This window comes from Leptinotarsa decemlineata, unplaced genomic scaffold (assembly GCF_025532065.1).
Source record: "Leptinotarsa decemlineata unplaced genomic scaffold, Ldec_3_MD MMD2_tig00004677_RagTag_RagTag, whole genome shotgun sequence".
NCBI classification, from domain to species: Eukaryota; Metazoa; Arthropoda; class Insecta; order Coleoptera; family Chrysomelidae; genus Leptinotarsa; species Leptinotarsa decemlineata.
Window position 1 is genome coordinate 695,060 of NW_027412610.1, and position 24,176 is coordinate 719,235.

The 24,176-nt window shown below is 34.0% G+C and overlaps 1 protein-coding gene and 1 long non-coding RNA gene across 2 annotated transcripts in view; both read left to right on the plus strand.

Annotated features, from left to right (window-relative positions):
• LOC141484149 (disks large 1 tumor suppressor protein-like) overlaps window positions 1–24,176 on the plus strand; it is a 278,878-nt gene that overhangs the window by 46,316 nt on the left and 208,386 nt on the right. The gene's annotated exons all lie outside the window — the stretch shown is intronic.
• Window positions 1,591–24,176, plus strand: part of LOC141484150 (uncharacterized) — a 74,101-nt gene continuing 51,515 nt past the window's right edge. Inside the window, exons 1-2 of the long non-coding RNA XR_012466504.1 lie at window positions 1,591–2,414; window positions 2,472–2,698. This is a non-coding gene — a long non-coding RNA (uncharacterized lncRNA). The remainder of the gene's footprint in view (window positions 2,415–2,471; window positions 2,699–24,176) is intronic.

The following is a 24,176-nucleotide window of genomic DNA, read 5'->3' on the forward strand; positions in this document are numbered from 1 at the left end:
TTTCATTCCAACACCAAACTGTTATTTTTAACAACTCGACACGTGTTTCAATCACCACGTGATCATCTTCAGGAGAAATATTAAACGTTATCAAAAACTTGATTAGGACTATTGAGAGCCTTCACTTCTGAAAGCTCTTCAGTTTGAAGATAGTAACCTTCTAACACCTCAAATTAACTTTCACACATTTATGGATCACTAACACTTCTTAGAATAGTTCCAAAAATTTCTGCTTCAATTTTTCGAAGAATGTGGAATAATTCACATGGTGGTGTTGACCATTCATCATTTATAATAGGGGAGCCCAAGCGGGGATTTCGGGATTTACTAAAGCGCGGCAGATTAATATACAGGGGAATACCTTGTACCCGGTTAAGTACCTTCACCAAATATGAGCGCCATATATAAGATCGCCTGTGAGGGATAAAGGATCAGATTAGTAAAAAAAAATTGATCATCAGAAATTCTCGAGCGCGTCAGATTGGCGTAGGGTGAGTTAATTACCTGCTTAAAAGTTTATATTTCAGTAATCTGACAATTTGAGAGTGACGTAAAGAAAGGGAAGGACAGCAAAGTTGTAAAAAAATAACGTAATTTCGACATTCTCGAGCGTAGCTAATTTTTTTTTTATTTTGAGGGAAATAATTCAAGGATAACGAAAAATATATAATCTGATGATTTCCGCAAGCCGAAATAACAAAAATTCGTCGATAAAGTTTAATGCGTGCAGCTGTGTGATACCTATATTTCCCTCTCCTAGTTTCTTTTCCTCTATTCTCTATCCACTTTTTCTCTATCTATTACTCTCTCATTCATCCCCACTCTGAATTCTGTTGCCATGACGCCATCACAGCCGATCACAGAGACTTGTTCGTGATGAAAATGAAGATCATGATTAATTAATCAATTAATTGATGGATGTAACCGATACTACGTGGTAGGAAATCATAATGAAGAAAAGAGAAATTAAACTTTCTATGTTTTTTACCATTTTTATTTGTAGCTAACGTTAATGCAGTTCGTCCTATAAGGACATTTTCAAACTCATACAATATATAAGGACATTTTCAAACTTATACAATATATAAGTCTGCAAATGTCCTTATACAATATATAAGTTTGGAAATGTCCTTATAGGACGAAACTGCAGTAATGTTAGTTACAAATAAAAGTGGTAAAAAGATAGAAAGGTTCATTTCTCTTTTCTTCATTAATCAATCAATTGATTATAAAAAATAAATTTTTTTGAGAATTAAAAAAAAATATTTTCTTATAAATGCAAGTATTCTACTTAAAAAACATATACTTATTTATTTGCATGCTATTTTCTGAGCTTTTCAATTAATTAAGTTCAAATAATTAAAAATTTTGTTAAAAAAATTTTGTTTTCGTCAGATTAAGCGAATCCCTCTAGATAATCGTCAGATTATGAGACAGCACGTCTGAAACAAAACGATGAGCCATATATATCTTAATCTGTCGCGCTCGAGTATCTCAAAATGGCGAATTAATCAATTGATTATAAAAAATTGAATTTTTCCGAGCATTTTTTAAAAATTATTTTCTTATAATTACAAGTATTCTACTTAAAAAAACATAAACTTATTTATTTGCATGCTATTTCCTGAGCTTTTTAATTAATTGAGTTCAAAGATTTTTTTTAAATATTGTTTTTGTCAGACTAAGCGAATATCTCTAGATAATCGTCAGATTATGAGACAGCACGTCTGAAACACAAAGATGAACCATATATATCCTAATCTGACGCACTTGAGTATTTCAAAATGGCGATTTTTTTTGCACATGATAATAATGGCCGCGAGTTTGTGTCAGATCGAAATCGTCAGATTATTGAATGAGAGCTTTTTTTGTTGCACTTAACACCCCCTTAGAAAATCTGACGCGTTCGATTAAATTTTTTTTCTTTTCACTTTTAACACTTACGTACAACCACCCACATCATGCAAACGATCAGATTAACATACCAACATTATTAAAAATACGTAGGACATTGATGCTATCAATATCTGACGCGCTCGAGTATCTCCATGCAACAGTATTTTTTTAAAACTTGAATGCTGTGCATGTAATTCTAACACCGTCTCCATATTGAACACATGCAATTGTTTTATGCTGCAAAGTTCTCCAATGTAAGTTCATGTGATCGCTTGCAATAGTCCAATAGCAGCACAAATATATCTTCATTTCTGGAGGTGTTAGAGGGTTTAAACCTGCGATGTCATATGGGGAAATTCTGAATACTTCATAATTTTTCTATTACTTCTCGTATTATAGTAGGAATGTATAAATTTGACTCAAATGACACTCTGTCGAAATTTGACATATTCAAAAAAAAATGTTATGCTTATTATTTCTGTTCGTGTTGTTCCAGTTTCTTTATCATTCTCCAGTTAGTAAGTGTTCCATATTTATATCTTCATATATAATAAGTATATTGTAATCTGTTTTAGTTTTTCTCACGAAGGTAATAAATTTACCGAAAGCTTGACACATAACAAAGAGTCTTCTTTGCAACAACCCTCCCAATCTGACTGTAACCCCACAATTAGATGAAGCTAAAGAAGTTCAGTCGTGTCGTCTGAAGCACACTCGCTTTTTTATATTTTAATGTAATTGATGAATGCTGTTTGAGTATGTGTTGTGAAAAGGAAACGTTCCCCAAAAAGAAACTGAGAGAGTGAGTAACTCTAAATAATACTTCTAGCTAGATACACAACAAACGAACTCTTCAGTAATCAATATTAGCTGGGGCATTTCAGGCTTTGATATTATTAGTAACACATGGGCGCATTTAACCACATCAGGTATATTATCGTGAAGTCTATTGAGTAGATTACAAACCACATTAGATAGATAGATAGATAACTTTATTACCTCATTAGCCACATAAGTGTAGGTTCGTTAGTTACAATCATCGGATACATCCGGATACAATCATTAAAATCTAACATTATATTGAAAAAAATATAAAAAAAAGGTAGAATTAATGATATAAAAATGTTAAAGAAACAGTACAATAAACAAGTATTCTCACCCAGATTTGAATGCAAAATTACTATTTATTAACATTTAGAAGATCTACGAATTCTTGAATATTATAAAGCGGATTGTCAGCCAGTAGAGTTTTTACAAGCTTTTTGAATCTGTTAACGGTGGTATTTTTTATTTCCTTCGGCAGCAGGTTATAAAAGTAACTTCTTGCCCACTCTGGTGATTTTTTATACGAGAGGTGCTTGAAGCTTCTGAGATGTATATTCTCCTGTTTTCTCGTAGAGTATTGATGAAGATCTGAATTTTTTTGTAGGTTGATGATATTCCTATGTGTGTCTATCAATAATTTGAATAAATATATACCTGTTACGGTAAGAATTTTTTGAGATTTAAAAGTTGGTCTACACGATTCACGGTATTCCAGGCTATATATTAATCGAATAATGCGTTTCTGGATCATGAATACCCGGTTCCGTTCTGTAGCTTGTCCCCATGTGGTGATATTATAGCTAATAGCTGAGTAGGCTAAGGCGTAATAAACGTTTAGCAGGGATGATCTGTTCAAGGTTGATTTCAGTGAATATAGGGCAAAAAACGATTTGTTCAATCTCTGACATACGCTGTTGATTTGATCAGACCACATAAATTTTTCATCAATAATTGTGCCGAGAAAGGTATTGGTCGGGATGGTAGTGACCATAAAATTATCTATTTTGATTGATATATTATTGGACAGTGACCTAGGATTTGTGGAAAATTGCATAATTTTTGTTTTTTCCGAATTAAGAATTAGACGGTTATTGTCGCACCACCAAAGAAATTGTTTGACAACATTGTCGGTTTTGATAGAAATTTCCTCCAGTGTATCGGTAAGTTTAGAATACAATATAAGACAAAGGTTATATTTTATCCTTTGTTTCGCAGATATGTTGTATTGAAAGTTGAAGTGAGAATGTACACTTTTATAGATATTGGAAACTACTGGAAAGGAAAACGCCATATCTTTGGTCAAAGGTAATGCCATATTCATTATTTCATGCGACTAAATGTTAACAATGTGAAGTTAGTGATATATAAAAGGGAGTAAAGGTAATAAAAACATTCATTTGTATATAAAAAGGTGTTCTTGTCACTTTTTGGTAGAGAGAAACAAAGTAATACAATTGGGTGTACATAATTATTTAAATATCTTATGAAAGGAGAGTCCTACCCCTACTCCTACGGAAGGAGTAGTAGACAACAGAAAGTAACATTTCTTTCATTTTTTCTACTTAATATGTTGAGAATTCTGAAAAAGGAAGCGCGAGATCAACTTGTAATTTTCTATCAGATAAGAAAACTCTGAGGATGGTTTGATCTATTGTAATAGTATGAAATTTAAAAACTTGTATTCTTTTCTGAATTTGAAAGCGTAGTCACATTACACAACACAACAAAAAAATATTTTTTGAATGTTTCCTACACTAAATCAGTCAATTTCTACTAATTTTGGGGTGATAAAAACGAAAATAACAATGAAAAATTTTTATTAGCTCTGGTTTTTGAGATACACAGTACTTAATCTTAAAGAGTAGTTATACTATACGTGAAAAGTGAAAGTACATAAAACAATATTGTTATGTTTCTTTTAGAATATTTTAAGTACAAAATTAATAAAAAAAAACATTATTCTTAGTGTTTTGACAAATAAAAGAAGTTTGTACCACCAAATTTCAATTAAGTCCATCCGATTCATTGTAAGATCGCTGTCGTTTCTTGTCTTTTATAAAACACTTCTGGAGCATCCCTACACACAGACCAGCAGTAGTCTGCAAGCATTGCTTCATTCCAACGGCCCTGATATCTCTGTTCCATTAAGGCAATTTCTTGATGGAATCTTTCTCCATGTTCGTCACTCACAGCTCCACAGTTTTGTGGGAAGAAATTAAGATGAGAGTGAAGAAAATGAATTTTTAAGGACATGTTGCATCCAAGTTGGTGGTAAGCTTGAAGAAGCTCTTTAACCAATGCTGTGAAGTTATCATCTCTTTTGTTACCTAAAAACCCATGTACAACCCCCTTAAAGGCTTCCCAGGCTCTTTTTTCATTTCCTGTTAAAATCATGTCAAAAGCAGGATCATTTACGATTTCACGGATTTGAGGCCCAATAAAGATGCCTTCCTTGACTTTAGCATCACTCAACCTGGGAAACTTTGCTCTCAAGTACTTAAAAGCTTGTCCTTCCTGGTCATGGCCTTCACAAAGTTTTTCATTAGTCCCAACTTAATATGTAATGGGGGAAGGAGAACATCCTTAGGATCTACAAGAGGCTCGTAAACTACATTTTTCTCATTAGGGTTTAGGTCTCGTGTAGGCCAGTTCATTTTTTTATAGTGAGATTTTCTATCCCGACTGTCCCACAGACACAAAAAACAACAGTACTTGGTGAACCCTAATTGCATTCCTAGGAGTATAGCAATGACTTTCAGATCACCACAGATATGCCACTTGTGTTGTTCATATTTGATTGATTGGAGAAGTGTTTTCATATTTATATACGTTTCCTTCATGTGAACTGCATGACCTATAGGAATAGAGGGTAGCTGATTTCCATTATGCAGAAGTACAGCTTTCAAGCTTAGTTTTGAAGAGTCTATAAACAGTCTCCATTCAGATGGAGTGTGATCCAAATTCAAGCAGTCCATCAAACCATTAACATCAGAACAAACTACGAGGTTTTCTTTTTTCTCAAAAAAAAGAAGCAAATCTTTTTGACGCTGTCAGTACTGAGATATTTTCACATCATGTTTTAGAAGATTCCACTGTTGTAGTCTTGACCCTAACAGCTCAGCCTTTTCCTTAGACAAGCGAAGATCTCTTATAAGGTCACTCAACTCTGCTTGACTAATTCTGTGCGGATCACTAGACCTATCGCTTACCTCAAAATCAGGGTCATAGGATGTAGAAGGATGGGTTGCTCCTTCTAAACAGTCTTCATCACCTTCCTCTAAAATTTCATAGTTTTGGTGTGGAGAAGGGACTGGCAAATTGTCTGAGTGTGGTACAGGCCGAAGAGCAGATGGGAGATTAGGGTATTTAACCGTTCCTCTTTTCTTCATAGATAAACCTTGCTTAATGGGAGGAGTTAAGCAGAAATAACAGTCGTCTGTATGATTGGTAGGCTCACGCCAAACCATAGGAACTGCAAAAGCCATTGCCCGGTTTTTATTTTTCAACCACTCTCGCAATATGACGGAACAAGAATTACAACATATATGAGGAGCCCATGATTTATCTTGGTCCCCAACTTTCACACCAAAATAATGTTCATAGGCTGTCTTAACAATAGGTGTCATTTTACGTTTCTGAGCCCTCAATGTTATTTCACCACATATATAGCAAAAGCTATCGACAGAATTCACACACTTTCGAGGCATTTCAGATCAGCACTTAAATTAATTTAAAAATCAACTTCACACGATAATTTCATTAGCAACCACGTGCGTACAATTGACAAACTCACATAGGTTATGTTTACTACTTAAGAACAGCTGATGAGAGGGGTGTTATGTAAACAAACATGTGTACCAACTGTTGGTGATGAAATATTTCATTTGTTGAAAACTCAATATACATATATATAATATAATGATACTATATCTTGAAAACAAGAGCTAATATATAATTTTTATGGTCACTTTCGGTTTTAAACACGTGGAAATACATTAAAATCATCTAATTTCAACCCCGAAACAAAAACTTTGTTGTGTTGTGATTGGCATTTAATTATAGTTTTAACAATATTTTATACTGGATCGAGTTGTAAGTACTATTTGGTCCAGTTTCGGTCGCAGTCATCGGATAATTGATTACCAATAGCAAACGGTATTGAAGTATAGAATTGAAAGCTGTTTCATTTGCTTTACGTTGTGCCGTAATATTCTATGTTAAAATCATTTGCTCTGAGACTTCCAAGCTTGTGTCGTAATATTCCATGTTAAAATCATCTGCTCTGAAACTTTCAAGCTCAATAAATTGATGGATGTAGGAAATCATAATGAAGAAAAGAGAAATGAAACTTTCTATGTTTTAACCACTTTCATTTGTAACTAACGTTACTGCAGTTTCGTCCTATACGGACATTTTCAAACTTATACAATAAACTATTGTATAAGTAATATAACTACTGTAACAATAAACTATTGTATAAGTTTGAAAATGTCCGTATAGGACGAAACTGCAGTAACGTTAGTTACAAATAAAAGTGGTAAAAAACACAGAAAGTTTCTATTGTATAAGTAATATAACTACTGTAACAATAAACTATTGAATAAGTTTGAAAATGTCCATATAGGACGAAACTGCAGTAACGTTAGTTTCAAATAAAAGTGGTAAAAAACATAAAAAGTTTCATTTCTCTTTTCTACTTTCAAGTTCCTCAACTTCTGCATAGGTCTGCAAGTACTACATTTTGACCGCGCTCCTTCTAGAGCAAAGGTTCTCAACTTATTTTGTCTACCGCCCACTTCGAGAATTAATTATTTTCTATCGCCCCCAATTTTTTTTCACTCTACTACATCTTAAGAAACACAATCGCAGTCATTATTTTAATAATTAAATTATGTGTGTCATGTGAAAATAAGACTCTGATGAGGGTAATGTAAAACACCATTTCGTAATATTAAAAAAACTTTTATTCATGACAAAATGGTTTAGACTTTCACGGCTGAGGTTTTCAGTGTCATTTCTTTTCGAGTTTGAAAGCCGTGGATTTTTGGAATTTCTTCCTGACGTTTTGCTGGCGCGAGTGGCTAGCGTCTTCAGAGGTTTAACCATCATGGCTTGCTGTCCGAAGACTACCTTTTCGGCTTCGTAAAGCGCATTTATGCCTCGTCAGGTATTCAGTTGTATTTGTATCTGTATTTGTACCTGCATTTGTACCTGTACTCGTTCCTGCACTTGAACTTGGAACATCAACGATCTTGCTGCCTGTTGTCCTGTTCGTTATTCTTGAATTCCCTAAAATGGGGTTCCATATTTATTTGAGGTGCACCGCTTCTTCTTTTCGGTTGAAATTCTCCATGTGTTTGCAGATCTCTATTGCCTCCCGTTCCAGTCGGCTATGGTATCCCTGGTTGGGGGCAATTAGTTCTGTGTTTTCAAACAAAATTCTGTGGTCTCCTTCACTAAGTGCGTGTTCTCCAACAGCTGACTTGTCCGTTTGGCCTAGTCTGCTCTTTTATGCTCTTTTAGTCTTGTTTCCATGGATCGTTTGGTGGTTTCGATATATACCTTTCCACAAGTGCATGGTATGCACTTGTGCTGAAAATGGGTCTCTTTTGTCTTTAGCCGACCTGAGGCAAAGCCTATCGCATACCGTGTACTTGTGGGAAATTATATATCGGAACCACCAAACGATCCATGGTAATAAGACTAAAAGAGCATAAAAGGAACTGCAGACTAGGCCAAACGGACAAGTCAGATGTGGCAGAACACGCACTTAGTGAAGGAGACCACAGAAATTTGTTTGAACACATAGAACTAATTGCCTCCAACCAGGGATACCATAGCCGACTGGTACGGGAGGCAATAGAGATCCACAAACACACGGAGAATTTCAACCGAAAAGAAGAAGCGGTGCACCTTAATCAAATATGGAACCTCATTTTAAGGAATTCATGAATAACGAACAGGACAACAGGCAGCAAGATTGTTGGTGTTCCAAGTTCAAGTGCAGGAACGAGTATAGGTACAAATGCAGGTACAAATACAACTGATTACCTGACGAGATATAAATACGCTTTACGAAGCCGAAAAGGTAGTCATCGGACAGCAAGCCATGATGGTTAAACCTCTGATGAAGCTATCCACTCGTGCCAGTGAAACGTCAGGAAGAACTTTCATAAATCCACGGCTTTCAAACTCGAAAAGAAATGACACTAAACTTTTATTCATGTTATAAAAACAACATTTCAAATCGAATTTTAAAACTAATCTAATGTAAAGGATTAATTTGATGATTTTTAACAAGTTTGTTAATATCAGGCTCGAATTCACTCAAAAATAGCCGTAAGTCACCGCGTTCGGTAAACTGCAACCGTTTTCTCTTTTTAGTTAGCAACGTTGCCACAGCACTGAATCCACGTTCACACAAATACGATGACCGAAATTGACTCATTTTATATACTTGACCGCATTTTTTCGATTTCCGTAGAATTTTAAGGGAGTTGTTATCGTCATTATCATGTTGAAGATAGGAAAATATACTTAGATTTGAAAAATAATTAATATTCCATATGAAGATGTGTATATGTGTGTAAGAGCGAGAGACGCGTGTGACGTAATCGGAGCAAAGAGAGATGGAGATGGTATCGAGGTTGTACGTTGCCAATGCCAGCATGACAGGTTCGGCGTTGCCGGTTGTACATTAAATCGTTGTTTATGGGGCAATTTAGCGTTGCCGGTTTTGAAATTAATTGTGAACGACTCAATGAAAATTGGAAGTGCGAAAGTGATATATTAATAATAATGAATCAGATTTAAGAAAAGATTTTACAGATTATTGAGGCTGTATCGTTTCAAAGTGCGATCCCCCATTGTTACAAGGTATCTCAAAATACATCAATGAAAACAAACATGACGTAGAAGTGTACAGGGTGCGTCAAAACACATCATTTGAAAAAAAAAACATAACAGTTCCACGAGGCTGTAAGTTTTCAATGTGCGATCCTTCAATGTGTACAAGGTATCTCAAAATACATCATTCAAAACAAAGATGGCGTTGAAGTGTACAGGGTGCGTCATTTAAAGAAAGAAACATGTCGGTTTAAAATATGATATTAATGTGTATACAGGGCGTTTCAAAATACATCATTTAAGAAAAAAACATGTCGGTTTAACAGAAGTCTAGAGTTCCAATATGTCAGGAGAACACTAAGTCTCGTATCTTTGTTAACCAAGTTAGCATCATCAGGAGAAGAAGGAAGTGGCACCAAAGGTGTCGAGGAGTTACGTATTGTGGATTTAACATTCAAAAATGGGGAAAGCGACCGTTTTACAAACGTTTCGACCGTTTTGCGTGCCACCATTTTGCGTGCGATCGTTAGCGTGCATTTTCGACCGTTTTGCGTGCGTTTATTCGTTATCGTTTCGTCGTTATTTTTTCGTATTTCAATATGACAGTCATTTATTATTTAACGCGTTTCGCTAACCAAGTAAGCATCATCAGGAAATGGCTAAAGTCCATGCTCTGTCATATGAAGATTCATTTTGCGAATTTTCAGACTCTTGAACGGAACCTTGTGGAACACCCAACCTAACTTCTGTTACAGAGTAGTGTCGGTCAGCCAATCAGAATGGAGAAATCAAATATCGCTCGAATGATTGTGCTAGATGAAATTGAACTGCAGAATGAGGGTCGAATAATAATAGTAATAGTGATGAAACATTAAAATTAGAAAGTGACGTAGTCAGCATGGGAGGTGGTGGCGTGTGTGATGATTTGTGAAAATCAATGAGTTATTACAAAAAATAATAGCGCAACTGTCAGAAGGGCACTAAGTTGTATATTCGCTAATAATGATAGGATCGTCGCGTACAGCATGTCAAATGAAAGGATAAGAAATGCAGAATTCATCGACAAAGAAAAATCAAAGATGACACGACATATCAGGAGAGAACTGAGCCAAATATTGGTTAATGGTGGTTGAATCTCAACGTGCAGCACATCAGATGGAAGGGAAACGAATACAGAGTGTACCGACAGAGGAAAATAAAGATGACGTAACGAATATAATATCCAATGCCTAATGAGAAATAGCATAGAAAAAATTGCAAATTCAACAAAAATCATTGAACAAACTTGGAATTGAGAAATGTTGGATTATGAACAACTATAAGTTTATTCCAATTACAGAAGCTTGATTCAAAACGCAGAATTTATTGACAAAGAAAATGAAAAAATCATTGTATACTGAAACATATGATATATTTAGATTCCTTAGGGTGAGAAGTTTTCAAATCCATCAAAAAACGACCACTTCGAGTTTCCACTTCCGGTCGTCCGATTTCGATGATTTCGACATCAATGGATTCGTTCACATGTCATGAAACATAATTGATCATTTGTCGAAGTGAAAAAGGCCGTATAACCTATTTTCATTATACTAACAGCAACAGACCGATGTGGGTACTCATTTCAAATGATTTCATTTGTAGATTATGAAAAGTATAATATACAGCGTCTAATGTGAAATAGCATAGGAAGAATTGCACGTTCAATGGAAAGCATTGAACATACTTGAAATTAAAAGTTGTGACAATACGCCTCAAAACGACTAAACAATGACTCATTGATTTTCTTTGTTTCATTTCAGAATATGTTATCACTAATTTTTATATTCATACCCAAGGTGACATTGATTACCATCAATATCAATCAGCATCCGGAGATACGAAGGTCTCAAAGCGGCGAAACAAAGGCTCTTTGTTTGATTTTGAAATATGTCATCACGTATTTTACTATAAATACGTCCTGCATGGCGAAATGGGTTAGTTGCATCTGTTGAAAGTGATACCAGTGACAAGAGCACCGATTATATTTGAAAGTAAGTGATTTTAAAATTGACTTTTTCCTCAGAAGAATTTATTCAAATGTGATTTAAGTGAAAGTTGGTGAGAGTTGTTGAATCATTTAATTTCCAAATATTTCTTTATATATAAATAATATATATATATATATATATATATATATATATATATATATATATATATATATATATATATATATATATATACATGATGTGTTGTTCTTCCGGGTGTTCATCCGTTGTGTACTATTCGATAGTCGACGTTTCGCCATCATCACAGATGGCATTATCAAGACGAGTTACTGCTTCGCTTCGAGAGGTGTAACTGATGTTAGGTTCTTCTTGTGGGGTTTTTTATATGGTTTCGCTTGCGTAAGTTGTATGGATTTGTTACCTGTTTTCCTACCTGACGATTGTTGATGGCTTTTGGTAGTTCTCCTACCTGTTTTTCTACCTGATGGTTGTTAATGGCTTCTGGCGGTTCTCCTACCTGCGATGGTTCATTATCAATTTGTGGTTGTCTTTGGTGGTTGTTTTTAATTATTGTTTTCCAAATCCTTGGGATGTTTAGTGATTCATCCCTTTTGTTGATGATGCCTTGCTTTTCAATTTCGATAGCTTCCCTGATTTGTGGAATTCTTGGGTTTTGCACCTGTGCTATCTGTTTTGTGGACTCAAAATTAATCTTGTGACCTGTTTGTAGATGGTGTTGAAAGAGGGCAGAGGAGGTTTGTTTTGTTCTTATCGAGTTCTTGTGCTCCTGGGTTCTGGCAGATATACGTCTGTTGGTCTGACCGATATATTGTTGTCCACAGTCCTCGCATGTGATGCTATATACTCCTTGGTTTTCTAGGGAAATTCTCTCTCTCGGTCTGGGCAGCCAACTGGATATCGTTTTGTGCGGTTTGTAGGTTGTCCGAATGTTTTTACATCTTAGTATTTTCCCGATTTTGTCGGTCACACCTTTGATATAAGGTAGTGTCACAGATTGTCTGTCGTGTGGAGAATCTTCTCTCGATCTAGGGGATGTTTTTTTGGTTCTTCTTTGTCTGTCGATGGCCTTTTGAATGATCTTTGGTCCGTAGCCATTTTGTCGCAGAGCCTTTGTTGTCTCCCCCAATTCTGTTGCCCTGTTTGTTGGTTCTGTTAGGCGGAAACTGCGGGATATTAACGTGTTGGCTACGGATTGTAGCTGGGTAGGGTGGTGGTGTGATGCTGCTTGTAGGTAGCGGTTGGTGTGTGTGGGTTTTCGGTAAACTGTATAACCCAAGTTGCCAGTTGGTTTTCGTGTTATGAGTAGGTCTAGGAAAGGTAGCTGCCTGTTCTCCTCTCTTTCGGTAGTGAACTGGATGCGGGGATGGATGTTGTTCAGGTAGGTCACAAACCGGTCTAGTTCTTGTTTTCCGTGGGGCCAGATGATGAATATGTCGTCTATATATCTTTTCCACAGGGTTGGTTTGAGGCGGGCGTTGTTAAGTGCTTCTTTCTCGAAGTGCATCATGAACAGGTTTGCGATCACGGCTAGAAAGGTTAATGCAGTCAAGCTGCTGGAAAATAATTCCATGAAAATCAAAAAATAAATAGATAAGTACTCTTTGATCATTCCCATATTGATTTCAATTTAAGAGCCACCGGTATACAGCTGTTTCAGCCTGTTGGGTATCGTCAGTACCGGGCAGGCGGTCCTCGATTGAAGACAAAATGAGAAAAAGCCAAGAAAGTACTTGATAAAAATAGCTGCGTAAACGCAAGCGAAACATAAGTGGAACCACCTATTGGTGTGACACCCAAGTCAACTTGCCAAGTTTTTATGTCAGTGTTGGTGGTTTGACCAATCAACCGACAACTGCGGTAGCAGAAATTTGAGAAGCTAACCTGAAATGCCATCGGAAAACGAATCCACATGTTTCTAGAAATGATATGAAATCTAGAAAGGTTAATGCAGTCAAGCTGCTGGGAAATAATTCCATGAAAATCAAAAAATAAATAGATAAGTACTCTTTGATCATTCCCATATTGATTTCAATTTAAGAGCCACCGGTATACAGCTGTTTCAGCCTATTGGGCATCGTCAGTACCGGGCAGGCGGTCCTCGATTGAAGACAAAATGAGAAAAAGCCAAGAAAGTACTTGATAAAAATAGTTGATTGGTCAAACCACCAACACTGACATAAAAACTTGGCAAGTTGACTTGCCATATATATATATACCTCTTGATGATCTTGACCTTCCCCAATATTTATAAACATTCATATTATGCCGAAGTTGTAACTTTGCCCCCGGTCACCGTACTACGACAAAATGCTTTGTGTGCATTCATGCAACGGTATTAGAAGATAGTTTTATATTTTTATATATATTATTATCGTATCAATTTTGATGACTATGAACTTGGAATAACGAAAGATGGAATTGTGAATACTGAGTGTTTTTGTTTCAGAATATCGAAGTTGAGGTTAAGACATCGTTCAATTCATGTATTCATTTGAATGGATTTGAATTATTTTATAACGATTTTTCATATTTGTCTATATCGTTCCTTTGTTATGTTTATATGTCCAAGAACTCATCTCACTCCCTCTTATAATAGACTCGTCACCATACCTAATTACATTGATTTGTCATACAAATGAAACTCAGGTTATCTACACATAATCAACTCGTCCGGTGTCTATATCAAAGGATGCTATTTTGAATGAGAATTTCTAAAAAATTACAATACGAAATAAATTTCCAAATATCATAATTGAAATTTAATGTCAAATGTCAATCATCTATAATAATGTCCTGAATAACATTCAAGATATAAAATGCCACTTTTTGTTGAAACGACTCAACGAATCAGAATTAAAAAAGACAGACAAACACTTATTTCTTCATTTCTAAAATGTCCTGTTTTTGCCAACCTTGTATCTTTCAATATGATGTTTATTCATCACTATAAACTGTGATATATAATTTTTCGTTATTGCATATTTTTGACAAGTTTCCCTGTATAAGAAAAGTTTTCATTTTCAAAAAAAGATGTGTGTGGTATCCAAATTCCCTACGGTTGTGTATATATTGGATATGTTCAATCTGTCCAACAAATCCCTGAATGCTAGCCTCATAATGTGCAACTATAGACTGAAAAAATGGAAACTGCTGAGATTTGAAACTCGTTCTGGAAAGGTTGCTTCGACGGTTTGGAATTTTGTTGTTGTTGAGATAACTCTGACTGATACTGCACACGTTGGTGTATTATTCTGAAATAAATTCGGTTTTCAATAAAAACATACACTAAATAAATACTTTTGTCAACAGAGAGGGTAATTTCTTCCATGAAGTGATTGCTACACTTATAATGAAAATAAAAAATCAAGTGTCATTCAAAATAACGAATTCAAAACACATATTCTGCACGTACTAAATGAAGAAAAAATATTGTATGGAAACACCACTTCATGTGGATCTTATCTGTCAATGTGAATTTTTGAGTCGAACAATACTAACCTTAATTTCGTATAATCTCAAATGAAACGACACGATTCGGTTTCCCAATGACCATCAACCCTTTGAATACAATAGCATATTTTCCTGATGAAAATTCTTCTAAGTGACGGCAATACGTCTCCGTCACTCGGTGGGCAGAAATGACACTTCATCTTCCAAATCCAACAAGACCGCCTCACCAAATTTTCCTTTCACGATTTTGGCAGTGAATATCCTCTGCGGCATCTCCACAGGCAAATCTGCTACTTTTATACTTGACTTCCTCTTCACGATCGAACTTGCATTCAATTTTTGTAAATCCATTTGGGAAATATATTCGAATATTATCTCAAACAAACCACTACATGGAAAACATTCGACTGAAATCATCCAATATATATATATATATATATATATATATATATATATATATATATATATATATATATATATATATATATATATATATATATATATATATATATATATATATATATATATATATATATATATATATATATATATATATATATATATATATATATATATATATATATATATATATATATATATATATATATATATATATATATATTGTCGTTCCACCACTCTTACTGAACCCAGTGGGGTTGATGCTCCCCTTCCCATACACAATGCTGTGACTTCCAAATATTTTTCCATTCCTCACATCGAAGGATTATCTTATAAAATTAAAAAAAATTCAGACTTTTCCAAAACATTACAATTTCATTAAAAAACACAGTGATAGTAAAAAACATTTTTTCCAAATTAAAAGATAAAACTCCAACTCTACACAACTCAGGCATAGTTTATGGAATTCCTTGTGCAGAATAACCAAATATACATAGGCCAAACTGGCAGACTCCTCAAAGATAGAATCACAGCCCACAAAAGTGACATAAAAAACAACAAAAATAGTTACACATTAGCCCAACATTCCATCAACCATGACCACAAAATTGCATATGACAATGTCACAATATTAGACCAATCCAACAACGTACACAAAAGAATGTTCCTAGAAATGACAAACATTTTCAAAAATCCTCTCAGTGTGAATTCTAGAAGAGACACAGGAGGACTTAGTATAATCTATACTTACCTACTTCCCTTAGACAATCAAAACAGATGCACCAACCATCCTGCTACCAATCCAGTATGATAAAAGTCAATCTGCACATCATAATGATTGGAACTATCATTCAATAAACCTCTTTCAAACTCTTTTAACTTAATCAAAAAATAAAATTACATTCAACCATTCATCTATCAATTTCAATATGTGCTGTAAATGACAGGACAACTGTTCACTCTTCCAAGATGTTAATTAAAACAAAATTCTATTCAATTTATTTTTGAAAATTCATCACAAATTTCAATTGCACTTTATTCCTGTCTGATGATAAACTTAGTCACTTTTGCATCCATACCACAGACATGGATCTTTTCTTTTCTCCTTTTTCAATATTTAAAAAAATATTTTTTGACAAGACAATTGACAGTTGACTTGGACATGTCCCTTTCACAAGATGTATAAAAATTTAAAAAAAATTATTTTACAACAATCTAATGTTATTAGTGCCATCCATATTTTATTATAATGTTCTCAGTTTTAACCAGTTATCCAGTATCATGAGTGTTCATAAATCATCACATTTTGAAAGTGTTTTAAGAAAACAATTCTTCTCATGCTTGCTTCATATACATAACCTCAACTTTCGTACGTAATGTAGAACAAATTTTGACAATTGTTAAATTTTCATCTTATCATCAAGAGTTCCTGAAGAAGAGTCAATAAAGTCTCGAAAGCTTGAACAGAAAAAAGAGTTCTCATTTTTTTTGTCTCCGACTGCACACCCGTTCCAATCCCCGTGCTGTTTCTTAACTTAGCCAGTCGTGCTAACCGTCAACCTCTCTCTCTCTCTCTCTCCGTCTATATATATATATATATATATATATATATATATATATATATATATATATATATATATATATATATATATATATATATATATTTATATATATGATGTGATGATGTGTTGTTTTTCCGGGTGTTCATCCGTTGTGTCATGCGACGATCCGACTATTATTAACAAAGATACGGTTCAGTGCCCTTTTGGTTGCCTCTCTGTTTTTTCTTTGTTGATAAATTCAACATATCTCTTTTCATTTGATATGCTGCACGTGACGATGTGACTATCATTAACGAAGATGCGGGTCAGTGAATTTCTGACATATTGCGTCATTTTTGTTTTTTCTTTGTCAATGAGTTCTGCATTCGTTTCCCTTTCATTTGACGTGCTATACATAACGATCCGACGTTTCCATTCTATTTGACGTGCTACACATGAAGATCCGAATATTATTAACAAAAATACGACTCATTGCCCTTCTGATATGTTGCGCCATCTTTGTTTTTTCTCTGTCAATGAATTTTGCATCCATTTTCATTTCATTTGATGTACTGCACGTTGAGAACAAATCATTATTAACGAAAATGTGGGGGGTTCCAAACGACGTATTTCAAATATTTATTCACTATGTATATATACGCTTATATTTCGTAGAATTTTCAATACGATTTTCACCACACTATGGCAAATTTTCTAACATGTGTGGACTATTATTTCTTCAAACTGAAACTCACTTTCCAAATGTAATTGATAAATCAATCGCAAACGTGTTATGATTTTGATATATTTTGAGATAATAATATTTAATATCGAACAAATAACCAAAAAGAAAATTATTTGCATTGTATTCCGAAACCTTTGGAACCGTTTTTGACGAGTGATCAATGAACACCAAATGAATTTCCTAATACCTCTTGATGATCTTGACCTTCCCCAATATTTATAAACATTCATATTATGCCGAAGTTGTAACTTTGCCCCCGGTCACCGTACTACGACAAAATGCTTTGTGTGCATTCATGCAACGGTATTAGAAGATAGTTTTATATTTTTATATATATTATTATCGTATCAATTTTGATGACTATGAACTTGGAATAACGAAAGATGGAATTGTGAATACTGAGTGTTTTTGTTTCAGAATATCGAAGTTGAGGTTAAGACATCGTTCAATTCATGTATTCATTTGAATGGATTTGAATTATTTTATAACGATTTTTCATATTTGTCTATATCGTTCCTTTGTTATGTTTATATGTCCAAGAACTCATCTCACTCCCTCTTATAATAGACTCGTCACCATACCTAATTACATTGATTTGTCATACAAATGAAACTCCGGTTATCTACACATAATCAACTCGTCCGGTGTCTATATCAAAGGATGCTATTTTGAATGAGAATTTCTAAAAAATTACAATACGAAATAAATTTCCAAATATCATAATTGAAATTTAATGTCAAATGTCAATCATCTATAATAATGTCCTGAATAACATTCAAGATATAAAATGCCACTTTTTGTTGAAACGACTCAACGAATCAGAATTAAAAAAGACAGACAAACACTTATTTCTTCATTTCTAAAATGTCCTGTTTTTGCCAACCTTGTATCTTTCAATATGATGTTTATTCATCACTATAAACTGTGATGTATAATTTTTCGTTATTGCATATTTTTGACAAGTTTCCCTGTATAAGAAAAGTTTTCATTTTCAAAAAAAGATGTGTGTGGTATCCAAATTCCCTACGGTTGTGTATATATTGGATATGTTCAATCTGTCCAACAAATCCCTGAATGCTAGCCTCATAATGTGCAACTATAGACTGAAAAAATGGAAACTGCTGAGATTTGAAACTCGTTCTGGAAAGGTTGCTTCGACGGTTTGGAATTTTGTTGTTGTTGAGATAACTCTGACTGATACTGCACACGTTGGTGTATTATTCTGAAATAAATTCGGTTTTCAATAAAAACATACACTAAATAAATACTTTTGTCAACAGAGAGGGTAATTTCTTCCATGAAGTGATTGCTACACTTATAATGAAAATAAAAAATCAAGTGTCATTCAAAATAACGAATTCAAAACACATATTCTGCACGTACTAAATGAAGAAAAAATATTGTATGGAAACACCACTTCATGTGGATCATATCTGTCAATGTGAATTTTTGAGTCGAACAATACTAACCTTAATTTCGTACAATCTCAAATGAAACGACACGATTCGGTTTCCCAATGACCATCAACCCTTTGAATACAATAGCATATTTTCCTGATGAAAATTCTTCTAAGTGACGGCAATACGTCTCCGTCACTCGGTGGGCAGAAATGACACTTTATCTTCCAAATCCAACAAGACCGCCTCACCAAATTTTCCTTTCACGATTTTGGCAGTGAATATCCTCTGCGGCATCTCCACAGGCAAATCTGCTACTTTTATACTTGACTTCCTCTTCACGATCGAACTTGCATTCAATTTTTATAAATCCATTTGGGAAATATATTCGAATATTATCTCAAACAAACCACTACATGGAAAACATTCGACTGAAATCATCCAATATATATATATATATATATATATATATATATATATATATATATATATATATATATATATATATATATATATATATATATATATATATATATATATATATATATATATATATATAAGCCACCGGTATACAGCTGTTTCAGCCTATTGGGCATCGTCAGTACCGGGCAGGCGGTTCTCGATTGAAGACAAAATGAGAAAAAACCAAGAAAGTACTTGATAAAAATAGCTGCGTAAACGCAAGCGAAACATAAGTGGAACCCCTTTTGGTGTGACACACAAGTCAACTTGCCAAGTTTTTATGTCAGTGTTGGTGGTTTGACCAATCAACCGACAACTGCGGTAGCAGAAATTTGGGAAGCTAACCGGAAATGCCATCGGAAAACGAATCCACATGTTTCTAGAAATGATATGAAATCTAGAAAGGGTAATGCAGTCAAGCTGCTGGAAAATAATTCCATGAAAATCAAAAAATAAATAGATAAGTACTCTTTGATCATTCCCATTTTGATTTCAATCTAAAAGCCACCGGTATACAGCTGTTTCAGCCTATTGGGCATCGTCGGTACCGTACTGCTACCGCAGTTGTCGGTTGATTGGTCAAACCACTAACACTGACATAAAAACTTGGCAAGTTGACTTGGGTGTCACATCAATAGGTGGTTTCACGTATGTTTCGCTTGAATTTTCGCAGCTATTTTTATCAAGTACTTTCTTGGTTTTTTCTCATTTTGTCTTCAATCGAGGACCGCCTGCCCGGTACTGACGATGCCCAATAGGCTGAAACAGCTGTATACCAGTGGCTCTCAAATTGAAATCAATATGTATATATATATATATATATATATATATATATATATATATATGTGTATATATATATATATATATATATATATATATATATATATATATATATATATATATATATATACAGGGGCCTGCAACAGTGGCGCGGTGTTCCATATCTCTATATAGGAAGCAGATAGGAATCTAATTTTCTATAATATTACCTTATTGCTCGAGCTCGACAAAATAAAAATATTGGCGGTCACACAGGGTGTTCGATTTTTTCTGGGCGGATCCCAACTGTGTCTTTTTAAGTGGCAACCTATATTTTTTATCGCTTTTTCGGTTTCTTCATAGAAAATAAAATAAACTTTATGTATATCTGCACTTCGAAAATATTGACGGTTTTCGAGATATCTAGCATGGCAGGTTTTTTTTCCAATATTCGTCACTCAGAATATTTGAAATTATAAAGTGGTGCCAAGTCCAGTTGAAATTTTTTTTTGGTCGAATATTCTACATTGGTAACTCTCTCAAACGATATATCTGAAATCGACCTGTGATATACAGGGTATGAAAAACCGCTTGCCAAATATTGTAAATGAAAATTTGCAAAATCTTCCTTATATTAAATGGAACACCCTGTATATTATTGATCCATAAGAAGCGCCAATGAAACCTCTACAAATTTCATTAAGTATTCCCTATGGCTAAGTTCAATAGTTTTTCTTAAATGAGCATTTCTTTCGAAAAATGGTCATTTTTTCAAAGCGAAATCCATTTGACGACTGATAAAAATATACGAAAGATATCTTGTTTCAATTTTGTACATTAGAAGGTGTCCAAACAAATATTTTTTAACGAAATAAATGTATGTACCTATCACTTTTTGCTAAATGGAAAATTATTTTTTCATTGGATGCAGAATTTCACTCATAAATCGTGCAATATCAAACCAAACAAGTTAAAAGAAAGAAACATTATAAATAACTATTTTTTTCATGTTATTATATTCATTCAGAGCTTGAGTTCTAGATATTCAAATTTGTCAACTGGCAAATTACAAAACTACAAAAGGGAGAGTTTAATTAAGGTTGATAATGAAACTTTCATAAAATATGTTCAACATGTCTTCCATTCTCTTGAATGCAGAGCTGAAGTCTATGTTTGGAAGACTGTTCTACCCTGCGCAAGACAGCTGGTGTAATGCTGCGAAAAGCATTCGTTATTCTAAGTCGCATATTTTCGTGAGAAGTTGGTGGCTCAACGTAAACCATATTTTTTATGTATCCTCATAAGAAAAAATCTAGTTTCGTCAAATCTGGTGATCTAGCGGGCCACCGTACAGGCCCATTCCGTCCTATACATTTATTGAAAAATACTTCATTTAGATGATCTATCACTTCTGCCGAATAGTGAGCAGGTGCACCATCATGTTGTAACCACATTCTATTGCGGAGGTCAAGAGGAATATCATCTAACAAACCTGGTAAATCATTTCGTAAGAAATTGAGATACATTGCACCATTCATATGTCCCTCAAAAAAGTATGGACCAATTACATATTCTCCAATGATGCCTCCCCAGACATTTATCGACCACCTATGTTGATAATCCATCTGTCTCAATAAGTGAGGATTTTCTGTCGCATAATAATGGTAATTATGTCGATTTACAAATCCATTTTTATGGAATGTCGATTCATCCGACCATAAAATATTATTAAAAAAATATTCGTTTCGACGAATTTTGTTCATGGCCCAATTGCAAAATCTCACTCTTTTCTCGAAATCAGCATACAGTAGTTCTTGATGTAACTGAACGTGGTATGGATGCAAGCGATGTTTCTTCAATACTCGTTGCACTGATCTCTCACTTATATCCACTATTTCCCCAATTTGTCGTTGACTCCTACTAGGATCTTCTTCAACAGCAAGAAGAACTTGCAATTCATTATCTTCATTAGTAGCTGGCTTGATGCGCTCATGTTTGGAATAATTAATAAATCCAGTTTCAACGAATCGTCCCAAGACCTTTCGGAAAGATCTTTCATCTGGATGCCTTCTATCTGGATACCGTTGAGAATAAATTCTACTTGCCAATAAACAATTCCTGTCTGATTCACCTAATATGAAAATCATATCAATCAAATCACTTTTTGATAACAACATTCTGATGAAATTATACCGACAGTTCAACTTCACGATTGACAAAAAATTTCAATATTCATTTGCAGCCAAATATTTTGTTCTGTCATTTGCCAGACTACTTGATTTCCAATAAATATTTCATTCGCTGAAAGGTTGTTTTAGACCGAAAGAATATGGCACAAATTCCGAGATTTTTGAAATTATTGTAACTATTCAAGAACGTCCATTTTGTGGTGTAATTCGCAACTTGTTTATCTAGCAACAGGTAATTTTAGGAATGGGCGATATTTTAAGGAAAGGGTATTTTTTGTATATTCTTATCAGTCGTCAAATGGATTTCGCTTTGAAAAAATGACCATTTTTCGAAAGAAATGCTCATTTAAGAAAAACTATTGAACTTAGCCATAGGGAATACTCAATGAAATTTGTAGAGGTTTCGTTGGCGCTTCTTATGGATCAATAATATACAGGGTGTTCCATTTAATCTAAGGAAGATTTTGCAAATTTTCATTTACAATATTTGGCAAGCGGTTTTTCATACCCTGTATATCACAGGTCGATTTCAGATATATCGTTTGAGAGAGTTACCAATGTAGAATATTCGACCAAAAAAAAATTTCAACTGGACTTGGCACCACTTTATAATTTCAAATATTCTGAGTGACGAATATTGGAAAAAAAAACCTGTCATGCTAGATATCTCGAAAACCATCAATATTTTCGAAGTGCAGATATACATAAAGTTTATTTTATTTTCTATGAAGAAACCGAAAAAGCGATAAAAAATATAGGTTGCCATTTAAAAAGACACAGTTGGGATCCGCCCAGAAAAAATCGAACACCCTGTGTGACCGCCAATATTTTTATTTTGTCGAGCTCGAGTAATAAGGTAATATCATAGAAAATTAGATTCCTATCTGCTTCCTATATAGAGATATGGAACACCGCGCCACTGTTGCAGGACCCTGTATATATATATATATATATATATATATATATATATATATATATATATATATATATATATATATATATATATATATATATATATATATATATATATATATATATATATATATATATATATATATATATATATATATATATATATATATATATATATATACATATATACAGGGTGTCCCTGGACGTCCTCTTTTCCTCTCGAGAATGTATAGATGGGGTCAAAATATCACCAGTACTTCATATAACTTTTTTTCCTAAAATCCTTCGTTACCAAGTAACGGGCCCTCGAAGTTACAAAATGAAAAATGTTTTTCTTTGATAACTTTTCAAGTGAATATTCAAAATCATCCAAATTTTGGTAATTGACTAAACAAATGAATTCCTTCGATGAGCTTTCATGCAGGAGTCAGTTGTTTTGCTACAAAGTCAGGAACGGACTACCCCCGATGGTCCACACCCCAAAACTTTGAAATGACAGATATTTTTCAATATTTTTCAACAAATTAAGGTTACTTGGACAATTTTATGAATAAAAGTACTCGTGTGGAAAGTCGATCGGAGCAACAAGTCTTGATAAAAATGTAGTTTCACTCGACGGCATCAAACCCGCTCGTCCACCATTATTTGAAATGAATAATTATCAAAGCAGAAATAATAATGATAACGTTAATTCCATCTATTGTGGAAAATATGGTTCAGATGGTCACGCACAATCAAACTAAAATGAG